Below are 27,738 nucleotides of genomic sequence, written 5' to 3' on the forward strand. Positions count from 1 at the left end.
TGAAGGCACAACGTGAAGGGAAATCCACTACCCGGATGGGGTTTTAAGAGGAGAATTTTGGAAGAGCCTCAAAGCAGGAGAGGACACTGGGTGTAATAGCAGAATCCCATCCCCCGAGGGAGGCTAAGGGTTTTTAAGAAGGCAAAGGTGACAACCAGCTAGATAAGAGGCTTCAAACAGGTGAAAAATCAAGTAACTGGCACAAGATAAAAGAGGTTATTAAGATAAAGGGATTAAGACTCAGGATGAGCTGGAGAATTAGCAGAGAAGGAGCTGAGTAGCCTCTGCTGTGGGTTGGCAGGGACCGGCCAGGTCTCCTCCGTGGGCTGCAGCCTCCAGAGAGCCTGGACCCCCAGAGGCTCAGAACCTGCCCCAGCCCTGACCTCCCCGCTGGGCCCACCGCAGAGCCACCTTTATATATCAGCTGCCAAAGCCACCTCCTGGGCCCCCCAGCCCTGTGTCTTAGCAACCGCCCTTTCCAGAGGCTTCTGGCCTTATCAGAATGGCTCTCCCACTGTCCAGGGAGTATCAGACTTGAAACAGGCCCCCTGAGCATCCACACCACCGTGCTGGAAGCCCCCAAGTCCAGAATGCAGCAGAGGCCCCAAGTCAGGCCCCCCAGAGCAGTCTTCTGTTTCCACAGGCGTGGGCTGGTGGCGGGGCAGTCGCCCTTTGGGAGACCTCCCAGCCCCCCTACCCTATCTGGTGGCCGGGAAAGGGGCAAGATCTTGTGGTGTGCTGGGCTCTGGTGAGGGAGGCAGTGGGCGCTGTGACCGTGGCTGACCCTCTTGCCAGCATCCTCCCTGTCCCCATCAACATCACCTAGTGCTTGCCGCTCCATGAGCTTCCCCTGCCCACGTGTGCCTGTGGCGGGGTGCCGCCTACGCAGGCCGTGGGGACAGTTGGTGCATCAGGCAAGCAGCAGGTGCCTGCTGCAGCCTTGTCCGGGCTCCTTTGATCTGATTTGGTCCTCACAGTCATCCTGGGAGGCAGGTCCTATCAGGACGTGTGGTTTCCAGCACACAATGGTGCTCCCCGAGGCCCCTACTCCCTGTCCCTTCTTCCTCTTTGATCATCAAATGACCCCACCCTCACTGACCAGTCAACGGGTGGTCACTGCCCTGGCAGGCACCACATAGCCCGGGGCACAAGGGCCCGCTGTGGCTGCTGGTGAGTGTTCCCTGTGTGCCAGGTGCTGACACACAGGAGTGCGATGGTGGCCTTGCATTCCTCTTTTATCCTGACTGCTCACCGCCCCCTCCCAGGCACACACACAGATGCATGGACACACACAACCACAGGCACGGCACACACACATACACATGTGCACAGATGCATGCCTGCACACACATGCATAAGCACACAGATATGCATGCGCACACACAGACACACACGTGCACACACACATAGCAAATCAGGATGCAGAAGCCAACCAGCGGCTGTTTCCCCTGTTGGCAGAGCTGCTGCCTCCCAAGAGGGCACTGTGGCCCAGAGGCCCAGGCGGGAGGCTCCAGGCTGAGCCAGTACAAAAAGGCAAGTCGCCCTCGGGAGCCAGGATCCCAAGTCCCCGGGGGAAGCAGACAGTACTTTTTTCCCCCTCACTTTTTAAAGACAGCTTTGTTTAAAAAACGTTTTCTGGTTCCCAGGTAAACATGTCTGATGCAACCACAGTCCTGTCCCAGGTTGTCTTCCGGGGTCCTGGGACAAGGCTGCAGCCTTGGGGAGGAACCCAGCAGCAGCTCCTCCTCCTCCTTAGGGAGGAGCCCAGCAGCCCCCAGGTGGGCATCCCCTCCTGTCCAAGCTGGGCCGCCATGTCAGTAGCATGTAGGAACTATCTCAGGGAAAGGCCAGGGGTCAGGAGGCCAGGGGATCAAGGTGTCCCACCTCACAGACACAGAGGCCAGCGGCCTGTGGTGTCGTGAGAGCTGGACAAACATGCCTCCAGTGGGAGCAGAACTCTTCCCTTCCCTGGGGTGGGGCTCCCTGGTGGCCACCCCCAACTTTCATTCCCAGCTCACTGCTGACAGCCTGGGTGCCCCAGGCAGCTCCTGGTTTCTTGAAAGGCCTCATTATTCTCATCTGTGAAATACGGCAACCCCCTGCTCCCTAGAACTAAACACGACTGTGATCACGCACGCCTGCCTCTGTGATGTCATCCCCACGGCCCAGAATGCCACCCCTGGTCTTTCTACAGGTTCCGATCCTAGTCCATCTTCCCCGGAGTCATGGCAGGCTGCCCACTGTGGCCACCTTCTCCCAGCGGTGGAGGGTTGCATTGTGTCTTCATGAAAGATGTGTCCAAGTCCTAACCTCAGTACCTGTGACCCTGACCTTGCAAAGAGGGTCACTGCCTGGGGTCCTTGTCCAATGACTGGGGTCCACGTGTGACAAGACAGGGGAGGAGACGCAGACAGAGGAGAATGTGCTGTGAAGACAGAGGCGGAGATCGGAGCGATGCAGCCACACAAGGAACACCTGGAGTCCCCGGGAGCTGGAAGAGGCAGGAAGAATCCTCCCCCAGCGCCTTTGGAGGGAGAGCAGGCCGGCCAGCACTGGGATTTCAGACTTCCGGGCCCCACCACTGTGAATGAATGAATCTGTGTTGTTCTAAGCCACCCAGTTTGTGGTCATTTGTTATGGCAGCCCCAGAGCACCCATGCCCTGGGTACAGAGCTGGGAGCAGGGAAGAGCCTGGCCAAAGGAGCGAACGCCTCTTCCTCAGCCCCTCTGCCACCGGCATGGAAGAAACCGCAGAAAAGCGCACCCCCTCCTCCACACACACACACACAGCAGGCGACCAGACAGACCCGGCACCAGCCTGACCTGGCCACTTCCTGTCAGCCCAGCTGTCTTCCCCACTCCCCATGTGCTGGGGACGCGACCAAACCGTCCTCCTGCCCTTTCCCCCATGAAAAGCCAAGGGGGGCCGGGCGCAGTGGCTCACGCCTGTAATCCCAGCACTTTGGGAGGCCGAGGCGGGTGAATCATGAGGTCAGGAGATCGAGATCATCCTGGCTAACACGATGAAACCCCGTCTCTACTAAAAATACAAAAAATTGGTCGGGCGCGGTGGCGGGCGCCTGTAGTCCCAGCTACTCGGGAGGCTGAGGCAGGAGAATGGCGTGAACCTGGGAGGCGGAGCTTGAGGTGAGCTGAGATCGCGCCACTGCACTCCAGCCTGGGCGACAGAGCGAGACTCCATCTCAAAAAAAAAAAAAAAAAAAAGAAAAGAAAAAGAAAAGTCAAGGGATTGAAGATGAAGCCTCATGTACCTTTATTTCCCCCACGGCACAAAAAACGGTTCTTACACGCCTCTGGAATCCCTGCTGAACACACTGTCCTGGCATTAATCCAAAAAGAAAACCGGTGACTCCTTGGAGAACGGTCCGTGACTCGGCAGATGCCAGTCGGCCCCGTGGGAAGGGGTCTCCAGGCAACACAGCCGCACTGTGCTGGGAACCTGGAAGGGCCCCGTCACTGGGGTCACCTTCTCCCGCCTCCCCGGGGCAGGCTTTGCAGCCCCGACAGCTGCCTGTTCCTCAGGCTGCTCCTGGAGAGGGGCCCGTTCTCAAATCCCCTGGAATTGGCCACTGAAACGCCCCCTCTGCCTCTCGAGCCAGCTTGGAAGTGTGCACGTCACCGATGCCCCTGGTGACACCAGCAGTACAGGCGGCCTTCACCATTAGGTCACAGTGAGAAAGCGAGGCCTTCTCCATTCTCTTCCCAGCCTCCTGATTACATCAAGGGACAAGAGAATGGGTCTTTATGGTGGCTCTGCCCCTGCTCATCATCTCTCTATTTAAGGAAGGCAGGGTGGCCCTGGGCACAAAGCTCACAGCAAACAATGTGAGTCCCTGTGGCCAGAGCACCCAAAAGCTAACATGTAGTCAGCTAACATGTGGTTTGTGTTCATTGTGCATGTTTTCATAGTTACCTGCAATTTATCACAGGTGATGTTGATTTTTTAACTGCAGCAATGATTAACACGTCTTCTAGGTTATAAATAGACTTCAAAAAGAAGTGAGTTGATTTATTAAAGAGCTAGGTCTTAAATAACAGTATAGGTGACATTGGATTGCCAAGGTGGTCTGCGCACACTGAAAGCTGTTCTAAAAACGCCAGAAACTGCTCAAAGTGTGGGACTCCTTCCTGACCAAGAGACCCCTATGTTCCCTTCTCCTGCGGGCAGGGACCAGGCCTTGGTTTTCACCAGGCCCCCTTCCAGGGATCCCACCCGGAACACCAGTGGGGGCCTGCAGGATTATCGGAGTAGCCTGCAGGGTGCGATGGGCTCGGGCTCGGGCGAGGCACGCAGCGTCCCTAACCCTGGTTCTATCCCGAAAGGGCACTTAAGTGTGAACAGAACCAGTGCCTGCAAAGCCTCCAGGAAGAGCTGGGCGCAAGCAGGCGTTTGATACACGCCGCTGGCTGTCAATACCGTGTGATCCACACTGGATGTTGAGCGAGAATCAGAAGAATGAGAAACACAGAAAAGATCCCCCTAAACAGCCCAATCAAGCATCATGAAACACCGCATGCCAGGTCTCATTCACGCCTCGCTGGCACTTCCTGGGTTCTCCTGCCACGTCCGTCCGCTCCTGATTTGCTCACTTTTCTAACAATCTTACTCATCTGGTTTCCTAGACAGCAGTGGGCGGGAATGATCATTGACAGCCCTTCCGACAAGGAGAAGAGGAGGAGTCTGGGGCCATTGAGTACAGCGAGAAACAGCCCACAGAGTGCAACATCCCCCGGGCGCCAGGGAGTCCCGGCTACGAGGTGAGCTGCTTCCAGTCCCAGTCCTGTCACGTAGGGGTGGGTGACTCCGGGCAGGTTGCTTCACCTCTCTGAGCCCCCGTGTCCCCATCTGTAAGATGGGGACAATAATAGAACTTATGGCATAGAGTTGTTTCAAGGGTTAAAAGAGATAAGTCATTCCAAAAGCCTCAATAAAATACATGTTAATCATTATCAAAATTAACTGTTATAATGACACAAGTCAGCAGGAAGAAGGTTCCAGTGTCTCTCATGTAGACCTCAAGGTTGCACGTAATGCATTTTGGGATATGCACGGAACAGCGCAAATGTGTGTAAAGATCTGAGCCTCCGTGGGATAAGCTGCTCTTGTGTGGGAAAGCTCGCTCTAGCCTGAAGATGTGGCTCACTGAGGTCACAAATTCCCGGGGCTATTCCTGTTCCAGCAAGCTGCGGGGGGCTGATGACGCCAGCACCATCGCTAGGGCTGAGGCCCAGGAATAATGAATGGCCACAGCCAGGAGAACAGGCGCCCACCAGAGACAAACAGCATGTTCCTTGCACATTCAAAGCAGACACAGTTTAAAAATAATGAACAGGGCGGGAGGACAGCTATTTGCCTGCGGTCATTCGTTAAACCTCAGTTTAAAAACTGACCACCGGCTCAAGCTGCCGGGAAGCAGCGGCCCACGTTGGCACGACTCCCGAGCGGCCCACGAGGCCCGGCTGTGAGTGACGGGTGGGTGTCCGCAACGGCTGCTCGGGAGAAGTCTTTCGTTTTCGTTTTCTTTTTTGCTGCATTTGGAGTTCTCGTCGGAGCTCTGGACAGCAGAAGCTCCATATAGGTGAAGCCCAGATAAGGTGGCTGCAGCTGGGAGCCCCGGGGTTACCGGCTCCCCGACAGTGCTGCCGACACTGCACACACAGCAGGGAGCCCCAGGGCAGGCCCGCAGCCCCTGAGGAAGGTCTGTGCCCGGGAAATACACGGCATTCAAACCCCTGCTGGTGTGTGGCCCCTTATCCGCCCTCCCTGGGAGGAAAGACCCCGTGTGGTGTCCAGAGGGCTGCCGCAGGAGGTGTTTGCTGAACGGGAGGGCAACGGCGAAGGGGCGGCTGACACACTCCAGCCCGCAGATGCTGGCCCAGGATGCTGGGACCTGGAGAGCACAGCCCTGCGTGCAGCACCTGCCGGTGGGTGGCAGGATGCGTCATAGAGGGCTTGCTGACCCCACACACACCGAGTGACCCGCATCCCGGCCTCCCTGCCCACTCTGCCGGTGGGACAGAGTGGCTGACGGCGTGTGGCCCAGGAGGGGTGAGCCTGGAAGGGTGAGCGTGTTCCTGCTGACGCTTCGTTCACCAAGCAGGGGTCTCTACAGCTCCCCCAGGTTCCAGCTGAGCTGGGGCTCTTGGGAGGGCATAAAACAGTCAAGATTCAAGCAGGTGAAATCTGAGAACACTGCACACACTCAAGGGTGTGGAAAGCCTCTGATCACATCAAAATCTCACTCCCAGCAAACGCTGGGTCCTCACAGGAAATAAAAACAGAACCCACTGACGAGACGCCTGGGGTTAGTCTGGCTGCTCCACTACCCACGGTCACGGGCTAAATTGTGTCCCCCCAATTCATGTGCTGATGTCTTAGTCCCTAGGACCTGAGAAAGTGGCTGTACTTGGAGATGGGGTCTTTAAGGAGCATATTAAATTAAAACAGGTCATGAGGGTGGGCCCTAGTCCAATCTCACTGGTGTCCTTATAAAAAGAGGAGATGGCCGGGCGCGGTGGCTCAAGCCTGTAATCCCAGCACTTTGGGAGGCTGAGACGGGCGGATCACAAGGTCAGGAGATCGAGACCATCCTGGCTAACACGGTGAAACCCCGTCTCTACTAAAAAATACAAAAAACTAGCCGGGCGAGGTGGCGGGTGCCTGTGGTCCCAGCTACTCCGGAGGCTGAGGCAGGAGAATGGCGTAAACCCGGGAGGCGGAGCTTGCAGTGAGCTGAGATCCGGCCACTGCACTCCAGCCTGGGCGACAGAGCCAGACTCAGTCTCAAAAAAATATAAATAAATAAATAAATAAAAAATAAAAAGAGGAGATGAGGACACAGGCACACAGAGGGATGACCCTGCAAGGACACAGGGAGAAGGTGGTTGCCTGCACGATCAGGAGCGAGGCCTCAGGAGAAACCAGCCCTGCAAGGCCTTGATCTTGGACTTCAGCCTCCAGAACTGAGAAAGAATCAACGTCTGGGCTGCTTAGTGGTGGAAACCCCTGCAAACTCACACACCCGCCCAGGAGGGCCTTCCTAGGACAGACGGACTATAGCACCAGCTTCCTTGGGAAAAGGGGATTTCTCCCTGGCCACATCAGGAGGTGCCACAGGGCCTCTCTCCCAGGAATAACGCCTGGCACAGCCTGGCAGACTCGGGCTCAAATCCTGCCTGGGCCACTTCCCAACTGGAGACCTGGGGTGATCCCAAGCACCGAGGGGAGATGGGTACCCTAGCTCTGCCACTCACTCACCTCAGCTCTGCCACTCACTCATCCCAGCTCTGCCACTCACCCCAGCTCTGCCACTCACTCGTCCCAGCTCTGCCACTCACCCCAGCTCTGCCACTCATATCCCAAGCGGCCAGATGGCTAGGGCAGCAGCCACTATGCCGACAGTTCGCTTCCATTTAACCCAGCTTTGTGGAGGTGCTGCGGGTCTGAGGCTTGGCCAGTATTCCCAAGCCCCGTCTCCCCATCTTTGGCAAGGCCACACACGTGTGGTTTCAGCAAGGGGTTGCAGTGCTGGAACAGGCTGTGAGCAGACCTGCAGAGTCTCGGCCAGACCCCGCCCTTCCTGGACCCTCAGTCTCAGGCTCAAGCCTGTGTTTCTGGTTTTAACTAACAAAATGTGTTGGTCACTGAGAGGCCCCTGGGGAGCCCTGGCAAACATCTTTGTAAGGTATGTTCCTCGGGGGCCAGGATGCCTCCCGCTGCCCTATGCTGAGGCAGAGTAAGGGGGGGCGGTAGGGATGATTCCCTCTGGGACAAGGGGGCAGGGAAGGCAGCACTGAGCACAGGAGGGACTGGGCCCCATCCCACCGGGCTGCTGACCCCACCCCAGGTCCGTCCCCTGGGGGAGTGCCCTCGGCCGTGCCCAAGGAAACCGGAACGCAGACCTTGCTCCAGGGACGGAATGGAACTACCAGAAAGTCCTTCCAAAGGATGGAAATCCATGTGATTTATGTATATAAAGCAAGGAAAATGTACAAGACATATGGACCACACAGACAAGAAGAGGTTGCAGAGGGTGGTGAACTACTGTTTTTGCGACTTCTCTGTGACTCTAAAACGATCAGAAAGAAGGATGTGAGCAGAACATCGGTGGTCACGTGACCTCTGTCTGTGTGTGTTTACGGATCCATCCATATATAGTAAAGCCCAAAACTCGCCTGGAAGCATGAGCCTGGAAACCCAGGATGGCAGCTCTGGGGAAAGAAGGGAGCTCTGGGGCCCTCCCTACACACAACTTGTAGCTGTTGAAAGACACCTAAAGCAAATACGGCCAGGTGCCAGGACCTTGACAAGGCTGGGGTTGGTTCTGTTATTCTGTATGGTTCCTGTGTTTAGATCTTTCACAGTGAAAGTTTTCATTAATGATAGGCATGATAGGAGGTGGCCCCTCCCTGCTCTGAGAGCCCGTGCCACTTCCACACAGGCCTAGGGCCGGCGCTCACGATGAGCTGGCTCATGCTCCCACCACATCCCGAGGCACCTCCAGGAGGCTGTCCCTGCAATGGCCCATTTCACAGACAAGGAAACCAAGGTCTGGGGCTTTAGGACTTCCCCATGGCCCCACAGGGTGGAGATTCCCACCTGCTTTGCCAACTGCTAAGCCCATGTTCTAAGCACTGTGCCCCTGTCCACAAGGTCAGACGGGTCACTCCTCGGGGCCCCCAAGGGCAGCAAACTCCCAGCTCGCACACGTCAGAAAGTGAAGGACGCCTTTACTGGGCGGTGCTTAAGGCCCAGGGCACCTGGCTTCACGCACCAACGATCAGAGAACTGCGTGCCTCTGTGCAAATGACACAGGCCAAACACACAGGACCAGGCTCACAGCCCACGAGGGAGGAAAGCAAGCGGCGCTTCCTGAGCACGTGGGAAAAAGTGGGCCTTGCAGGGCCCAGATCTAAGGGAGTCAGGGCCAGCAGCAGAGAGACCCTGACTGGTAAAAGGATGGCAAGGGGCAGATAAGGAATGAGGCTGGACTTTTGAGAGGTCACCCTGATGAGACAGGGTTCCAGGAGAAGGTGACGTCCCCAAGAGACCCAGGGAGGCCAAGAGGGGTCCTGGGTACCAAGTTAGCTAGCCTAGATGTCATGTGTGCTGCGGGTCCTGAGGCAGTGCCCCGATGGAAGCAGGCTTTGCAGGCCTGGGAAGGGCCTGTGCCAAGACAGACGGGGGCAGGAGAGACCCAGCCAGCTTGGCTCCATGACTAGGGTGGCTCCACAGGCCAGCCCTGTGCCCAGCGGGTGGGCGCCACAAGGCCACTTCCTGCCACCCACATCACTTTAGAGTGTGAGCACCCAGCAGCCACGGAGCAGAGACGAAGGCGGCCCCGCCCCCGGCCGGCTGGGGACTGAGTAACTCGTTCTCCTCTGCTCACAGCAACCAGATGAAGGAGAAACTGGTCCAGCCTGCTGGGCTTGCAGCAGCCGGAAGGTTCTTCTGGCTATTGGTGGGCACCTGCGAGCAGGGAGGGTCTGGGCAGGAAAGAGCCACACAGCTGCACTCGGTGCAAGGCACGAGGGTGGGGATTCCTGATGGCCTCGACCACGGCGGCCATGTGTGTTCAGCAGCACACTGGGGCCAAGCACCCTTGGGTGCTAGTCACCAACAGAGAGCACCTCTGTCCTCCTCTCTCTGGGAGCCTTCGTGGTGCCAGGCTGGGGAGGATGACCCACTGTGGCACTGTAATGGGACAAGAAACCAGGCCCTGTCCTGAAGCGGCCTCAGCCTCAGGTTTCCAGATGGGGCCCACATTCTGACATTTCTAGGTGTTCTTCATGCTCCAAACTCTCCCAGCCTCCTGTGGCCAAGCTGCCTGCCCCGGCCTGCCCTTTGGGGACAGCTGTGCCGTTCCAAGGCAGAATCTAGGTCTCGGAGCGAGAGAGATCTGTGCGTTCCTGCAGGAGCTGGGCCCAAAGTAGAAACCCAGCATGGGCGCTGGAGTGGGCGAGGGTTCCCGTCAAAGCTGGCTGCTCTTTTCCTCTGCCCTAAGGAGATCAGAGGGTGCCATGTGGCAGCACGCGATCCTACAAAGCACAAAGGGCTCTTGGTGCCCACAATGGCACCTGCTTTTCCAATCCGCAGGGCGCTCTTCCTGTCCTGGCCCCAGGATGTGCAAGACAGCAGGGTGGAGCTTTGTGGGAAAGTGGGGCGTCCTTGGCAGCATCAGGCCAGTCCACCGCCCCAGGACCAGCCACAGGGACACTCCACATGCAGAAGTTAGACTCGTGGAGTGTCAGTGACACATGAGGCCTCTCCCGGGCTGCACACTGGTACGTGGTCAGTGACACATGAGGCCTCTTCCCGGCTGCACACTGGTACAGGAGAGAGGAAGGAGGAAGGACGAGAAAGATTTCCAATCACTCAGTCTCAAACCTTTAAAAATTAGTGGACGCTTCTTTCTGCATAAAACCTGGGGTGCATCCTCAAGATATAAAACAGCTCAAGGCGTAGGAGCAGATGGACAGAAGCCTTTGGAGAAGTTGAGGCCTCGGGAGTGGAGAGGGAGCTCTGGATGTCCAGGTTTCCGTCTCAGTTCCTGCTGGGGTGTTGCTTGTGTGCGGGTGCCTTAGCCCCGCAGGTGTGGGGGTTGGGAGCAAATGTCAGGGATGGGGGTGGCTTAAGATGGAGAAACTGAGGCCCAGCGAGGAGTAGCACCATGACCCTGCCATTCTTGGGGCCCCATTTCCTCCGTCTCAGAGGGGAGCCTGTCAGATGCTGTGAGCCCTTGGACCAGCCACACTCTGAACACAAGGGACAGCAGGGTGAGGGCCCAGGCAAGAGTGCACACACCCTGAAGCCACAGAGAATGCAACATGAGGGTCGGTTTTTGCCCAGGTATGTTCTTGAGGCTGGCGTGGGGAAGACGTAGAACTCTCAGGTGTCCCTGGGGCTGGGAGATCTCACTACCTCTGTAGCTCATCTTTGAGCATTAATGCTAAGTCCCAGCACCTTGTCCACAGCACCCCAGCCTCAGGCTAACGAGGTCTGGTACCTAACCCACAAAGTGCTCGCTGGTAGGGAGTGTGTGGGCCAGAGACTAAGGCATCCCAGTTCTCCCTGGCCCTGTGCCAGGCCACTCATTGGATCCGCTGCACTCAGCAGCACCATGTGCAGTGGTCCCTGCTCTACAGGTAAGGACAACAGCCTCGAAGAGCCCAGGCCAACTGCCTCCCGTGGACTCGCTGCCCCTTCACGGGTCAGGAGTCCCCTGAGACAGCTCAGGGCAGCCTGGGACCAATGCCAAGTTCAGGAGCAGAGGAGAGAGCTAGAGAGGTGGAGGGTCTGCCGGCAGGGACAGGGTCCACCTAGGGAGGGCCAGGGCCACCCAGGACTATCTGAGCCAGGGAGATGGTGGCTGGAGGGTGGAAACCTTTGACTGGCAGCCTATAGGGGTGGGGTAGTGGGTCATGCCAGTCACCCACACAATGGCCGATGCTCACCCAGCGCTTGTGTACAAAGACCATCTCGGGACTTCTCACGGGCCAGCCATGAGCCTCACTTTACAGACGGGGTAACCAAGGTTTAGGACGCAAATAAAATCTGCTGACCCTGGCACCTGGGGTGAAGAATTCCAGCTGCGTCTTCCTCGGCTAGGCCTTCTGATCAGATCCCAGGCGGCGCCTGCCACCATCACCACCATCAATCTCTTAGGCCCGGGCCCCTCCCTGCCCTGGCCCCGCCAGCCCTCCAGAACAGGGTCACATGCCCCGCCCTGGTGCCTGCTGGCTGTGGCTTGAATTTTGCTAAATTTGGGTGACTTCCTAAGGCAGCAGGGGGTGGGGTGGGGGTGAGGCTCACTCATCCTGTAAGAAGGGCACCTAGCCTTCCTGCCCGACAGGCCAGCGTCTCCTGGTCCGCCCAGGACCAGGAGCTGCCCCAAAGCAGCACAGTCCAGCAAGCAGGACACCAGGACCCTTTAAGCGACCCGACTACTGCACCGTATTCACCGCAATAGGCGGGCATGAGCGGGACGCACTGCTGCCAGAGTCCCAGCCCTTTAAGCGACCCACACTCCCTGCGTCACATTCACCCTAATAGGCAGGCATACAAATGCCTTTGCCTGGAGCCGCAGCCCAGCGAATAGGACCTACAGTGGCGCGCCCTTTAGTTGACTCTGTCTTATTCGCTGCAATAGCTAGACATGAGAAATTCCGCTGGCTGCCAGGAACGGGGCGCGGAGATGCGGATGCCCCGCCCCAACACCACGCCTTCCTCTGCTGACTATCCCCAAAGGCCCCTTTAAATGACAACCCTCCCGCCCCCACCCCCACACCGAGTGCCGTATTCACCCCAATAGCACATCAATACCTCCGCAGCGCCGGGCCACTGAGTGCTCCCTCCCCTGGCCAAGGAAGGCCCTTCCCCAAGAGGAAGCAGCTGAGAATGGGCCAGCGAGAGAAGGGACAAAGGCACGGGCGACAGAGTGCCCTCTGTGCTGTCCCCGAGCGCCTGGAGGCCCGTTCCCTCCTTGCTCAGAAGCACAGGGCACTTCCCAAGGGGCCATCCATGGCCGGCAGTCAGGGGCCTGCTCTCTCCAAGCCGGGGTGGTGCTTCTGCTCTGCCAGGTACAGCAGGGCTTACTACAGGTTTGCAAACTCCCCTGGCCTTGGATGAAGGGAAGGCGACCCCAGGCTGGTCACAACGGCAGCCTGACCAGCTGCCTGCCGAGGTGGGGTATGCCCCACATCTCCTCCCTATTTCCCACTTAAACTCCCAAAGAATGTACATAGTTAGAGGGAATACTGTTCAGGTGTTGAGCCTCATCTTTCCCCTTCATCCTTCTCTTCGTGTCAGCAGGGTCAGAGGAGATCGACGGGCCAGTTAAGTCCATCTGCATTCACCAAATAAAATATTAGGCACCCCGAGGAGGTGAGACACCCTAAGGGCTCCATTCCTAAATCAGAGATGATGGGACCCTGGGAAGAGTCACACACACACTCTTGTCCTCGCCATCCTAGGGCATGGAGGAAATGAGCTGGGCACGTCCCACACCAGTCAATGCTGCTGAAACCCGGACATGGTGGGTGGGACTTGCTAGATGGGGGCAGCCAGTCTCAACCTACTGACCTCCCTGGGATGAGACAGTATGCTGGCTTTCCACATGTGCCTCACTTAACCATAGAGCACCTACTGTGTGCCAGCCCCTGGGAAGAGAGCCCGGAGCAGACTTGCAGGCAACCGTGCACAGGGACAGATGCCACGCAGCAGTGGCGCCCACCATGGACCTGGCTTGGCTCAATCGCTTTCTCCATAGGAAGCCATTCAACTAAACAAACAAGATCATTTCAGTATAAATAAAGAGAAAACAAAACACACAGCTGAGAACTGCTTTGGAATGGATATCGTGTCAGGAACAGAGACTCTCTCAGGGGAGGCGGCATCCGAGCTGGGACCTGAATTAGATGGAGCCCACCAAGTGTAGATCCAAGGAGGGGCCAAAAACAGAGGCACAGCCAGTGCGAAGGCCCTGAAGTAAGAAGCCAGGGCTGAGGCTGGACCCCTGGGAGCAAGGAGGAGAGAGGGAGGGCAGGGAAGGGGGAGAGGAGGACATGGGAAGGGAGGTGGAGTGGAGGGGTGTCCAGGGCCTGTGGGGTCTGGAAAGGGGTCAGGACTTACTGAGTGAGACCCATGGCAAATCTCAAAGGGCTGTAAGTAGGCAAACTACATGAAGTGGTTTATCTTTTTAAACACCGTGCTGGCTGCTGGCTGGAGAAGGGCTAGGAAGGCCATGAAAGGGGAACCTTGCAGGTAGCTGATGTGGAGCTCCAGGCAAGAGCTGGTAGGGCCAGGAGGGGAGTGGAGGCCAGCCCTGGAGGGAGCAGCCGGATGTGAGGCGGGCTGGGAGGCCGAGCAAAGCATTTGCTTTCAGCCTGGGTGGCTCTGAGATTTGCAACAAAGGTCCTCTAGGAATTCTAGATCCCTCTAAACCAGCCAACAAGGCTCATGTCCCATCCCCTCCCCATCTCCCACCTCAAGCCCTGGTCCTGAGGACACAGCTGGTGCCCAGGGCTCCATTTAGTGTAGATGCCAGCACAAGGCAACCTCACACCCTCGTGGACATGATCCCAGAGGTCCTGGCTCAGAACAACTGTGATGCTAAGAGAATGACGCGGTCCTCAGTCCAAGTCCTTTGTACTCGACCGCCAAGCCTACCACTCTGCAGCAGCTTCTCTATCTGCCCATACATCTCCACGGGAAAGGTGACCCAGCCGTGGCCAAGACCCAGCCACCAAGGCCGCAAAACCCTTAAAAATCTTGACCAGCCCAGGAGCCCCATCCTCAGGCTGTCAGTTGCCTCCTCAAGCTGCAGGCTCGGTAGGTAAGTCATCAAGCAAAGCTGGCATCAAGAACAATATTCTTTTCCTTTGTGCTGGTCACAAGCAGCACGAGGACATCCAGGGCAGCACGCCTGTCCCTGTTGGGAGGCCAGCGGCCCTCATCTGCACCACCCAACATCTACTCCCCAGCACACCAGTGTGCTCCCTGGGCTGCCCTGCCAACCCTGCAAGCAGTGAGCACTTCTACCCACCTGGCCCTTGGGCTCCACAAGGGGAGCTGCACCTGACGGCTCCCTCCCTGACAGCTCCCTTCCTAGCAAAATGACCGGGATCCTTTTGGCACGATGCACCCCTGGGCCTCGGCCCCTCTACAACCCCCTGTCCAGGAGGTCAGAGCTTCCAGCTCCCCAGGCCTCTCTGGGAGAACCCTGAGCTGGGTCCACAACATTTCTTAGCTGCGGTCACAGACTCAGATTCACCTGTCCCTTGAACAATAAATGGGAACAGGGTGGGATGCACCTTCTGTCATCTTGGGTAAGTTCTCCACCTGCATGCTGTGCCTGTATGTGTGCAAACGCGTGAGGGCTTAACCACAGAATCAGCAGAGAGCACCAGTCCCCAAAACACAGCTGTCAGAGACACACACAGCCCTTCCACCCGCCGGCTTGTCACGGAGTGTTTCTCCCTCCCCCAAGCGTTACATGTCAGATTACTATCAGAGCTCAGAGCAAGGCCAAGATTTCAGGAGAGAAACTGATACCAGGCATTCTCAGCATAGTAAATACAACCCTGGGTGGGGGCGGGGCAGGGGTTCCTGCATTTGCATTCTGTGAAGAGCTGAAAGCAGTTCTTTGAAGAACTTGGCCTATTCATGGCCCAATCTGGACCCAGAAAGGAGCCTCCACTGGACATGCAGGATGGCTGTCCAGGGATCAACATCTGCAGGGCAGCCTCTCCAAGACCAGGCCCAGGACTGCGGGTCAGAGGCTCCTCATCCGGCCCATCTGCTGTGTCACCTTTCCTAAACACCGCCTGGCAAGACAGACACACGCAGTGCCTGCCTCCTGGGCACCCCGGGCCAGCCCCACACGCGTGCAGGCAGACAATAGGATCTGCAGTTCTGGAGCCTGAGGCCTGAAGGGAACAGCCGGGCACCTGACGCCACCCCAGGTTGCCCCAGACCTGCCTGATGCCTGCAAAGCCCCCTCTCACCTGGCAGGTTCAAGGAACAGCAAGGCCCCTGTGTAACAAGGAGGTGGGATAAAAACATGCAGAAGGGCCTTACTCTTGGGGGTGGGGGGCAGGGTTTCTGTTCAGTCCGGGATCTGGATCAGCCCTGGTGCAGGCAGACCTAAAAGCATCTACCTAGGATCCCAAAGGCTGGCCCACTTCTCCAGAGTTTGGGAGGCTGTATCAGGTGGGGTGGGACCCTTACAGAAGTTTGCCTGTAAAAGACACCTTGAAGAGACTGGGGCAGACACACAGAGGGGAGCAAGTTACCAAATAGCAAGACACGAAATCCACCCAGCCGCTTCGGCAGGGCAGACCCGCTCAGCCCAAGGATGAGGGAGGGGCAGTGGGCTCAGCCCAGGGATGAGAGAGGGGCAGGTAAGCCCACCCTCCATACCCCCAGGAGTCACCCCAAACCCTAACTCCAGCTGGCTTCTGACAGCAGGCGGCCCAAAGGTCTGGGTGGGGGTCGGGGCGGTGCCTTGGAAGCCCAGGACGGGCCTGTTGCCCGGGGGGCTGCAGACTCCAGCCTCCTTCCTGCCTGCCCCACCCTCCTGCACCTCGCTCCCCGGGAGGAATCTTCAAGTGCACCAGACCCTCTTGAGGACTCAGGCACCTCAACAGTCCCTGAGGCTCCATATCTTCAGGGGGTCAGTGCCCCAGAGATGGGGACTGTGGGCAAGGGTCCTTCCCTAGCCTGTAATCCAGGCAGCCCCTGACTCTGCGGACTCAGACACAGCCGCCCTCCCAAGCCCGCAGCTGGGACGCCAGACTCAGATCCCAGACCCCACGCAGGCTCCTTGGAGCCCGCGTCGGCCGAGGTGGGGACACAGACCCCCGCACTGGCCAGGGTCTGGGCGGTCAGACCCAGCCACCCTCCCTGGCGGTCCCGTCTCCTTTAAGCCCCACCAAGTGGGGAGAGCCGTGCTGGGCGCGCCGCTTCCCACTCGCGGGCCCCACCCGCCCCAACCCACCAGGCGCCGACCCGCCCTGACCCGGGGCGCCCCCAGGCTCCCCCGCGCACGACCGGCCCCGGCGCGGCTCCCCGCACCGGCCACTGCCAGGGTCCGCGGGGCTGCGGCGCGGGCTCCCGGATCCCTTCGGCCGGCCCCCGCGGCCCCCGGTTCGCTCCGGCCCTGCCCGGCCGGGCCCTCCGGGTCCTTCCCAGTCCGCCATCCCCCCGCCGTCCCCCGCTGCCCCCCGGGCCGCCGCGCTCCTACCTCCTACCGTGCCGCGAGCTCGGTGCTCCGGGACGGCCGGGCGCGCGGGGGCTCCGCTGGCGGCGCGGGCCCGGCTGCAGGAAATGCCAGCAGATGGTCCCTCCGCGCGAGGCGGAGCGAGGGCGCGGCGGAGGGAGGAGGCCCAGGGAGCCCGGAGGCGGGAGGAGGAGGCGCGGCGGCCGCAAAACCCGGGCCGAATCGCCGCGCGGAGCGGGCGCCGCCCAGGGGCCCCCCCCACCGGCTGCCGCTTCTCCTCGCCCCCCAACCCCGCGCGCGCTCCGGGGCTCACACTCACCCGGGCGGCCAGAGGTCGGGACACTCCGCTGAAAATGGCCAGGAGGCTTGGCGGGGTGGGCAGTGGTGAGTGGGGTCAGCTTAGTGGGGTTCTCCAATTTAGGGGTGCAGGCCCCCAGCCCACCCTAGCCAGAGTGTGAGGCGCCTCCTCTCCCTCTCTGAACCCAAGAAACTGTCGCCGTTTCTCCCCGTCTCAGGAACCATCAGAACACAAGAGGAGCCCCAGACATCTAAGACTATTGTCCTTGCCCCTTACGTGCTAAGAAGGACCCTCAGTCACACTCTGTTTCTAACTGTACGTCTTTCTCAGGACCCTTTTGAAAAGAACCTACCCTCATGTGCATTTCTTCCTGTGTTTCCTCCTCACTTTTTTCTACCCCCCAGAGACCCTTTTAGACCCCTCAGTTCTCTTGTATATAAAATACATTCTAATTCCCCTAAACAGCATCCCCAGTGGGAGCTGAGAGGCCCTCCCCTGGCCCCCGGCTCGCTGCCTGTAGACCCTGAATTGGGTGTGAGCCCAGGGTTGGCCCCAAGGTTTGCAGCCGTAGTATACAAGCCTGAGGTGCCCTGCAGGTCCTTCCTATGGTATGCCCCCAAATATCAGAAAAACTGGGAGCTGGGCTCTGGCATCCCCAGATGTAGGTAGACCCAAGAAGGCGCCTAGCCTTTTCCACGCAGAACCTTAAAAGGGACAGAACTGACCCTCCGGAGAGAGCCCCGGGCTCCTCCCCGCACGGAACTGCCACTGACACGCGTGTTTCCACGGTTTCACGCTGCAGGTGCATTCGGGAGGCCCTAAACCTGGCTATCATGGGCGTGTGCAAGACCTCCCAGCAGGGCTGCGGAGGGCGAGCCACCCAGGAAGGCTCCTTCCAGCACCTGAAGGGGGAGTGGCACAGCATGCAGGTGCTCTGCTCACAACAAGCCAGACCCCTTCTCCTCTCAGCCCTGGCCTCGCCCACCCCATTAGACAAGTTGGTGGGTATCCTCCTGTGGATAGCAGCACCAGCCCCTTGTGCGCCGATCACAGGAACCCACGGCTTATGGAGGTGAGTTGGCTACTCGGACTTGCCCTAAGCTTACCCCCAGGGCTAGCCTTGCCATTCCATAGTCACCTTGTGAGGTCTTGGGATGCAGAACTGCTCAGTCAAGATTCTCAGGGCCATGGTGGGACCCTGCTCCGCGTGGCCTGTGGCAGGTGGCCTCTGCCTCTCCAGGAGAGGGTCTGTGCAGCCGGGATCCACAGACACCTGCTGGGTTTGCTCTTTGAAGACTCCGCCCAAAGCTGGGGTGCTGCTGCCTGGTAAATTGCTGGTTGCTGGGGCCAATCCAAAGGGAATTAGGGAAGAAAACAAAGCCCCTATCCCTAGGGCAGAGGTCTCAGGGGCGAAGTATGGAAGGTTGCCAGGTGCTTGATGCTGGCTGTCCGGGGCCTGGGTTTCATGAAATGACACTGCTGAGGGCAGAGGTCAAAAGTCAAAGAGGCACCTGACGGGGTGGGGAAAGGGGCCATAGATGACAGCAGGTTGGGGCTGGGGCGGAGCAGGACGAGGGTCGAGCCTCTCACTGGGTTGAGTGTGACAGCCAGATGACCACACAAGAAATGAAGAACACGCCACCTGCCAGGCTGAGCGACAGGTGTCAGGTGTCTGCCCTGCTTCCCAGCAGGGTCTGCATTTTTCCAGAAAGCCCCATTTCCAGCCTCTTGCCTGGTTTTGGAGAGGCATTGAGCCGAAGAGGTCGCCCCCAACAAGAGGTAGGTCTGAATCCTGCTGCTGCCAGAAAGAAGTTCCATCACCAGACAGTGGCTTGTTCCTCCCAGGCCCCCACTTCCTCTCCTGTCAGATGGACACAGCATCTGTGCCTGGTGGTCAGCGCAGGAAATGAGGGCATGAGAATTCTCAGAGATGGGCAGAGCCAGGTGCCAACGGCACCAGCTTTAGGGGGGCATGCCCAATAGGCCCCACCATCCAGGAGCCCTTGAGCAAGTTTGTGCAACTGGCTGTGCCTCAGTTTCCTCATCTGTAAATGGCAATGATGACCAGAGCAGTTTCCGCTGCATGAGCTTCCGTGAGTCCCCCGTGGGCTAACAGACTTTGCAAGTGCTGGCTGTTGGTGGGCATTGGGGACCATGAGTGAACTATGGGAAGGAACGGCTTGCAGCGCCCAGCTGGTTAGTTTGGAATTTATGGTAATTCAGACAAATATGTCTGTGATAAGTAAGAATTTTTAAAATGCTTTGCAAGCAGAGTGCAATTTAAAATCAGGGCAGTTCCAATCCAAGTCTCCAGAATGGCAGTTCTCTGCTAGGGGTGGTTTTGCCTCCAGTTTCCAGGTGGCATTTGGCACTGCCTGGAGATAGTTGTCCTTGGAGGTTGCTACTGGTGTCTAGTGGGTAGAGGCCAAGGATGCTGCTAAACACGTTGTCATGCACAGGACAGCCTCCACCACAAAGAGTGACCCGGCCCCAAATGCTGGTCATGCAGTGGTCAAGAATCCCTGCCCCAGAAGTGAATACATGTCCACCTGCTGGCATCACTCCTTGGTTTCGGATGGTTGGTCTAAGCCCCCAAGGCCTCCTGCTGATGGAGCCCCTACCCTGTCCCAGGTTCTTTGCATCTCATCTACTCCTCCTGACACCAACTGAGGGGTGAATAAGATGGCTGTGGGCACCTTTCTTCTGTCAGACCCTTTTCTGAGGGCTTTAGACACTTGGTGCATTTCATCTGTCTCACAAACTTATGAGCTAGTTCTGTCGTGATTGACTCCATTTTACAGATGGGGAAGCTGAGGCACAGCAGGCGAGGCAGTCACCAACCTCTCTGGCTCCAGAACTGTGCTCTGATCCGCTGTGCTCTGCCACCTGGTTCATGATGAAGACCCACTGGCTCAGAGGAGACCCCCCAAAGCCCCTGCCCCTTCTGCTACATCTGGCTGCCTCCCTGGAAAGGGCTGGGGTGGCCAGGACACGTGGGAACAGGGCTAGGCCCAATCCAGAGAAAGTGCCACCAACCAGGAAAGCCTTGCTCAGGGCTGCAGCCACTGCAGGAGCCCGCGGGGCTGGGTGTGGCCCCCTGGGGAGAGACCTTCAGCAGGTGTGGGCCTGTAAACTGTCATCGGTTATCTCCTTTAGTCCTTCTCAGCCTGCTTATTTTTTTTTTTTTTTTTCTGAGATGGAGTCTCACTGTCTCCCATGCTGGAGTGCAGTGGCGCAATCTCAGCACATTGCAACTTCCGCCCTCTGGGTTCAAGCAGTTCTCCTGCCTGAGCCTCCTGAGTAGCTGAGATTACAGGTGCCTGCCGCCACGCCCAGCTAATTTTGGTATTTTTTGTAGAGGCGGCATTTCACCATCTTGGCCAGGATGGTCTTGAACTCCTGACCTCGTGATCCATCTGCCTCGGCCTCCCAAAGTGCTGGAATTCCAGGCGTGAACCACCACGCCCGGTCCTTTTCAGTCTTCGGAGGCAGCAATAACCACTTCTCTCCCTTGGACAGATGAGGAAACTGAGGTCCCAGTAGTAAGGGGTGAACCTGGACTTAGGTGGGTCTCCGACTCCTAGCAGGGCACCTGCCCGGTTTCCCTGGGCTGCAGTGGGGAGATCCAGGGGTGAGCCTGGGCTCTGCTGCCCTCCCTGCTACCCTGAGGGCACATCCACCCCCCGGTGTGGTCTTTTGTGGGAGCCTTTGCTGCTAATTCTGTTTCCTCCCCTGTGCAGGGGGATGAGATGACATCTCCCGTAGGCAGTGGGGCGTCAGTGAAACTCAAAGCGTCCAGGTAGTCTCCATGGCACAAAGCTAATCACAAGAACATTGCAGCATGTATAGACCATTTGCTGTGCACTTGACACTATGTCCTCAACTTCACGTGACCGGATTGCATCCCCCCGCACTGCCGGCAAGCCTGTGGTTATTAGCATCCCCAGCTTACAGACACCGAAGTGGAAAGTCAGGGAGGTGATGCCACCAGCTCCAGGCTGGCCACTGAGGAGCGTCCCAGGCAGGACTGGAAGCCAAGCTGGCGTTCAGGTTACAGGAGGCAGGATTTCCCCGCAGTTCTCTCCTTCAGGGCTGGACATGGCTGCCTCTTTGGGCCACCAGCCGTGGGAGGGAGCCAAGTCCTTTCCTCTCCTGGATCCCACAGGGGTGCAGGGGCTGGGGGCCTGAGGAGGAGCAGGGACATACTGGGTCCCCACATGCGTTCCTCCTCCTCTTCCTAGGGAGACTGTGGTGGCGTCTCCCGGGCTGAGTCACAAAGCCAGGTGTGGGGAGCGGGACGGAGCAGTGGCTGTTTTCTGTTCTTTTGGTTTTTTCCTGGGGCAGCCTGCAGGACTCCCTTCCCAGCTTTGGGCCGCACTGTCCACAATGTGTCCTGAGCAGGCCTGCTGCCTGAAGGCTCGCCCCAGCTCTCTGGCTCTGTCTGCCTGTCTGTCTCTGACTCTGTTACTCTGTGTCTCTGTCTCTCTCTCTCTCTCTCTGATGCACACGTGTGCACACACACACACACGCACACTCACACACACCCCTGTCTTCCAGAAAGCCATATCTAAACCTGTGATACAGGCATTGTAATATGATCATAATAAAAACGGAGTTTCCCACCTCTCTTGGTGACAGTATTTGGACTCCTGCCTGAAAGGAAAAGAAGATGCTATTTATAGGGTCAAAACCTCCGCAGGACTCGGTGGGAAGCTGAGGTGGCTCCAGGGGGCTGTGGGTGCCGCTGAACGGCATTGGATATGTGGGATAAGCTCGTGCTCAGACCTCCCCACGAGCGTGGAGCCAGTCCTCAGAGCTGACTCCGAGGGCGACGGGCTCTGCCTATGGCCCTGCTATGTGCAGCCAGCCCTATGCCATCCTCCACCGCACCTGGTCAGGAGGAGGAGCAGGGCCTCGTGGGCACTGCAGGGAGGTTGGTGATACACCACAGAAACCTCACGGGGTAAAGAAAGACATGCCCAGAGGTTCCCAAAGCTGGCTGGTGCCCAGGTTGAGTGGGGGCAGCTGCTCCGGGGATCTGCTGGCTGGGGGCACTGACTTGGGCTCCAGCCGGGCCTCTTCTCAGGGGTCAGGGGCACACCCAGCTCAGGACCTGGATTTAGGAGCCCCTTGCCTGTCACCCTTGGCCATGGGCTGCATCTGCCACAGTCATGGGCGTCCGCCTGCCCCACGGTGCTGCTGGAGGCAGGGAGGGAGGCTGGGAGGGGGCAGTTCACGGGGGCCCCAGGCTCCTGCTTGGGGCTCAGGGGAAGCTTCTGTCCCCGCTCTGAGGAGGGAGGCAGTGATCCTCCCCGCCCAAGGAGCAGGCACAGCATGTCGGTCAGCTGTGGGTGTGTTGAGAGCCCTGGGTAAGGCCGCAGGGAGCTGGGGGCAGGGTCTCCTCGGTGCTGGTACCTGAAGGAGCAGATCAAGGGGCATCCGGAGCAGACACGTCTCTAAGGGAGGCACATCGTGTCCAAGTTCTCACCCAGGAGGTCCAGTGTGTCCACTTGGAAGGCTGCAGACCCCGCAGGGATATGGCTATCTGAGGGGCAGCCTCCTGGAGCCTGCTCACTCAGGCGGTGCTCCCTGGCACTGACTCCTGAGATCAGAGCTGGGTCCTGAACCTCCCCGTTGGCTTGGGGCTGAGGACCTGCTGCAGGAAAGCAGGGCCCTCCTGGGACACAGACAAGGAGGAGAGGGCTGAAGGCCTGAGAGGCTAAGGCCTGCCCCCTGCATCCTGGGTGCGTGTGCCCCTCAGGAAGAACTAACAGCACCTGCCATAAGCCAGAAGTACGCAGGGTCACCTCACCTAGATCTGGCTCCAAGTTAATGAGACCTGGAGCCTTCCTAATAAGTTGCTGACACCCCATGAGGACGACCCCATCCCTGACTTCAGAATGCTGGTGCTCGAAGACACGCAGTGACCTTAGTGGATGTGATGACCAAATAAAACCCCGGTGTTTCTCCTCAACCCTCAGACCAACTGTAAACAGGTGTGCTCACTTCCCGGAACCACCAGAACAAACAGCTGCCACACGCCAGGGGGCTTGAAACAACAGGAATTGCTTCCCCCACAGTTCTGGGGGCTGGAAGCCTGAAATCAAGGTGTCAGCAGCTGGGTTCCTTCTGGAGGCTCCGAGGGAGGGTCCTTCCCTGCTTCTCCCCAGTTTCTGGTGGCCGGCAATCCTAGGCACTCCTTGGCTTGGAGATGCGTCCCTCCAATCTCTGCCTCCGTCCTCAGCCATGGCATCCTTCCCTTTCTGTGTCTATGTCTCAAATCTCCATCTCCTTTCTCTTATAAGGGCACCAGTCGTAGGATTTAGGGCCCACTGGGGTAATCCAGGATGATTTCATCTCTGAAAATCCTTCCTTTGATTACATCTGTGAAGACCCTATTTCCAAATAGTGTCACATTCACAGGTACTGGGGGTTTGGCCCTGCGCAAGGTAACCTTGGCAGTGTTGTGTTGATTTTCCCATTGAATGCCGTTGGTTTTGGTGAGCCGGTTGAACTTCTTTCCCGTCCTAAATGCTTGTGTTCTGGGTCTCTGTTGAGTGCACAGCCTCGGGGCCTGGAAGCCTCGATGGAGCAGATCCTGGCTCTGTGCCTCAAGCTGGAGGCTGTTCTGGCCCCTACTAATGGAGAGGGTTGAATGGGGCGGTCAGCACCTCCCGGGAGCAGTGGAGGGTCTACGCTTTTGCTAGAAGCTGCCCTTTCGGCTTGCTGATTTCTAGCCAGGAACAACTGGGTACCCCGAGGAGCAGGATTTTGGCAAGTGCACATTGGGGTGGAAGGCTGGCTTCCCTCCAGGGATCTTCAAACTGCCCTCGGGAGGATCATGGGGAATCTAGCACGTTCTGTCTTCCACCTGTTGGGGAAGGCCTGGGGCTGCTTCCTGGTGACACACAGTGAATGGGTGGGGAAAGGAAATGACTGCCCCAAGGCAGGATCTGACCAGAGAATCTGCAGTCTTAGTGGCCACCCTGTGATGCCCAGGAGAGATGCCGCCTTTTCCTCTCAGGATACAGAAACCCAAGACTGCAGAATCGCATGGCCAGGTCTGTGGGGTAGGAGGGGAGTCCCGGATGCTGCAGACCCTGCTTGTACTCACAGGGCCACCACTGAGAAGTCACTCTCTTACGGAATTGGGGTTGGTTGGCAGGTGTAACTTGTGCACTGAGAGGCAGATGGAAAGGCCCTAAAGATGACCAAGACCTGGAGGGAGGGTCACCCAGGACTCAGGGCAAGTCAGTATTGGGGCACGCATGACCTGCGGCTCTCCTGTCACCCCTGCAGGAACAACGAGACAACCCACAGCTGGAGATGGCTACTCATTTTTTTTTTTTTTTTGAGACAGAGTTTCTTTCTGTCACCCACGCTGCAGTGCAGTGGCATGATCTTGGCTCACTGCAACCTCTGCCTCCCGGGTTCAAACGATTCTCCTGCCTCAGCCTCCCGAGTAGTTGGGACTACAGACATCCACCACCACGCCTGGCTAATTTTTGTATTTTTAGTAGAGACGGGGTTTCACCATATTGACCAGTCTGGTCTCGAACTCCTGACCTCCGGTGATCCACCTGCCTCGTCCTCCCAAAGTGCTGAGATTACAGGCATGAGCCACCATGCCTGGCTGATGGTTACTCATTTAAGAGGAGCTAGAGCAGTGATTTTGAGTGTGTGCCTGGAGTCTCCCAAGTGGACAGACTCAGCCTCTTGGGGTCCTTGAGACCCTTTCAGGAGTCCAAGAGGTCAAACTTATTTTCATTGTAATACTAGGATGCTATTTGCCCTTTCCACCCTTGTTCTCTTACAACGTACAGTGGAGTTTTCTGGAGGCAGCCCGTGTGTGATATTGTGACGGAGAGAATACAGAAGCAGATGCAAGGATCCAGCTAGCGTCTGTTAAGCCAGGCATTAAGGAGACTCACAAAAATGGACAACAATGCCACTCTTTTCATAAAATATTTTTGTTTTGTAGAATATGGTTGGTTCTCATAAATAATGTGTTATTTACATTAACAATGTAATGGATTTATAGTAGTTACTTTTTAAATGAATAATTAAATGCAGATTTTTAAACATTTGGTGAATACTGATAGACATAACCTACAGAAACAAATGTTCTTTGTGGTTCTCAGTAATTTTTTAAGACTATAAAGGACCCTAAGACCAAAAGGCTTGCAAACCATGGATGTAGAGGATGCTGGAAGGCAGAGTAGGGATTCCAGTATGATGTGCTGAAGAGGGGTTGGGCTTTGGGGTCAGAGCTGGCTGTGAATCTAGGCTTTGCCATCCTCACCTATTCCTCTACTACCATTGTTACCTCAACCTCCACCATCATTATCACCACCAGCACCGTCATTACCGCATCAACCATCATAGCTTTCATCATCATAATCACCGTCACCACCACCACCATCATCATCATCACTATCCTCACCATCACCATCATCGCCACCACCATCATCAACCATCATTGCTTTCATCACCATCACCATCATGATCACCATCACCATCTTCATCATCATCACCATCATTACCATCATCATCATAATCACCATCACCATCATCAACCATCATTGCTTTCAATCATCATAATCACCATCACCACCACCACCATCATCATCATCACTATCCTCACCATCACCATCATCACCACCACCACCATCATCACCACCACCATCATCAACCATCATTGCTTTCATCACCATCACCATCATGATCACCGTCACCATCTTCATCATCATCACTATCATCACCATCATCATCATAATCACCATCACCATCACCATCATCATCATCATCACTATCCTCACCATCACCATCATCACCACCACCATCATCATCACCATCATCAATCATCATTGCTTTCATCATCATCATAAACACCATCACCACATTCATCATCATCGTTATCACTATCACTATCATCATCACCACCATCACCATCATCACCACCACCATCATCATCAGCCATCATTGTTTTCATCACCATCACCATCATAATCACCATCATCATCATCATCACTATCATCATCACCACCACCACCATCATCACCATCATCACCACCACCATCATCAACCATCATTGCTTTCATCACCATCACCATCATGATCACCGTCACCATCTTCATCATCACTATCATCACCATCATCATCATAATCACCATCACCATCACCATCATCAACCATCATTGCTTTCAATCATCATAATCACCATCACCACCACCATCATCATCATCATCACTATCCTCACCATCATCATCATCACCACCACCATCATCATCATCACCATCATCAATCATCATTGCTTTCATCATCATCATAAACACCATCACCACATTCATCATCATCGTTATCACTATCACTATCATCATCACCACCATCACCATCATCACCACCACCATCATCATCAGCCATCATTGTTTTCATCACCATCACCATCATAATCACCATCATCATCATCATCACTATCATCATCATCATCATAATCATCTCTTTCATCACCATCATCACCTCCTTCATCAGTATTACCATCACCATCACCAGCATTACCACAATGCCACCACCATTTCCATCATTACCACCACCATTATCATGACTATTCTCACGATTACTGCCTCCCTTTGGCTGAGCATGAGCTGTGTGCCAGACACTGTGTCAGGTCTTTATAAGTCATTTTCTCTAATCACCATAGAATTCTACCAGGCAGGTAGTATTATCCATTTTTACAGGTGAGGAGACTGAAGCTTATAAAAGTTAAATTGCTGGGTGGAGCATGCTCTGAATATCAATCTGTTTGTCTCTGTTCTCTCTGATCCTGGGAAGTTACTCAAGCTTGGTTTGTCTCTATTTGTTGCTTGTTAGTTGGGAATATTGCTAATGTTAATAGTTTATCTGAATATCTACTAAGGACCAGGCACTGGCTATGTGCATGTCAACGTTAACATAATCCTCTTGATCATGTAAAACAGGCATTAAAATTACACCCATCTTGGGGTGGGAGAGTCCCATGTGAAAAGCATCATCCCCCAGGCGTGGCACACTGTGGCACTGGGTGAATGCTCACCCCTGTTGTCACAGCTGCCCCAGCTGTAAGACTTGCATGGGGGAGGTGGCCAGGCCTATGGAAGACAGCAGAGTGGGGTGTGGCAGGGTGAGGTGCAGGCTAGTGATAGTGAGGCGTCCTCCCACCTCTCAGCTCTGCTCTGTTCTTTGGGCTGGGGATACTTGCAGGCAGGCCCATGATGCTCCCTCTCCCTAATCACTTATTTTTAGAGTACCTATTGGGTGCTAGATAGTGTCTAGGCATGGGGACATGGCTGTGAAGGGGACAAACAGGACTCCTGCCTGCATGTTGCTCAAACTTTTGTGAGAAAGACAGAAAATGAGTGCATGAACACAGCCCCAGCGACATTGGAAGGAAGGAAAGCCAGTCCGGGGCAGGAGGTAGGAGGAGGCATGCAGTGTTGAATGGGCTTGGAGAGGGGGGCCAGTGAGGACTTTTTCTGGGGAGAGAACATTTGAGCAGAAACCCTCATGAAGCAAGGGAGTGGGTGAGCCACAGCACCTCAGGGTTAAGTGTGTCCCAGGCAGAGGAAACAGCAGGTACCCAGGCACCAGGAAGCCATGAGCTTGGTGTGTTCACATAATGGCCAGAGGCCAGGGTGGCCAGGGGGAGGGAGAAGGGCAGGAAGT

At 56.6% G+C, this 27,738-nt stretch overlaps 1 protein-coding gene across 6 annotated transcripts in view; it reads right to left on the bottom strand.

Moving 5' to 3' along the window:
- Positions 1–27,738, bottom strand: part of OSBPL5 (oxysterol binding protein like 5) — a 116,757-nt gene that overhangs the window by 64,909 nt on the left and 24,110 nt on the right. For 4 of the 6 annotated variants that reach the window (XM_015113388.3, XM_015113387.3, XM_077961738.1 and 1 more), the window contains exon 1: positions 16,764–16,892. The exons of the other annotated variants lie outside the window; for them this stretch is intronic. The gene's annotated coding sequence lies outside the window, so the exon portion shown is untranslated. Of the gene's footprint in view, positions 1–16,763; positions 16,893–27,738 lie in introns of those variants that run through there. 6 annotated transcript variants of the gene reach the window in all.

Source organism: Macaca mulatta, chromosome 14, assembly GCF_049350105.2.
Source record: "Macaca mulatta isolate MMU2019108-1 chromosome 14, T2T-MMU8v2.0, whole genome shotgun sequence".
In the NCBI taxonomy this organism is placed as follows: Eukaryota; Metazoa; Chordata; class Mammalia; order Primates; family Cercopithecidae; genus Macaca; species Macaca mulatta.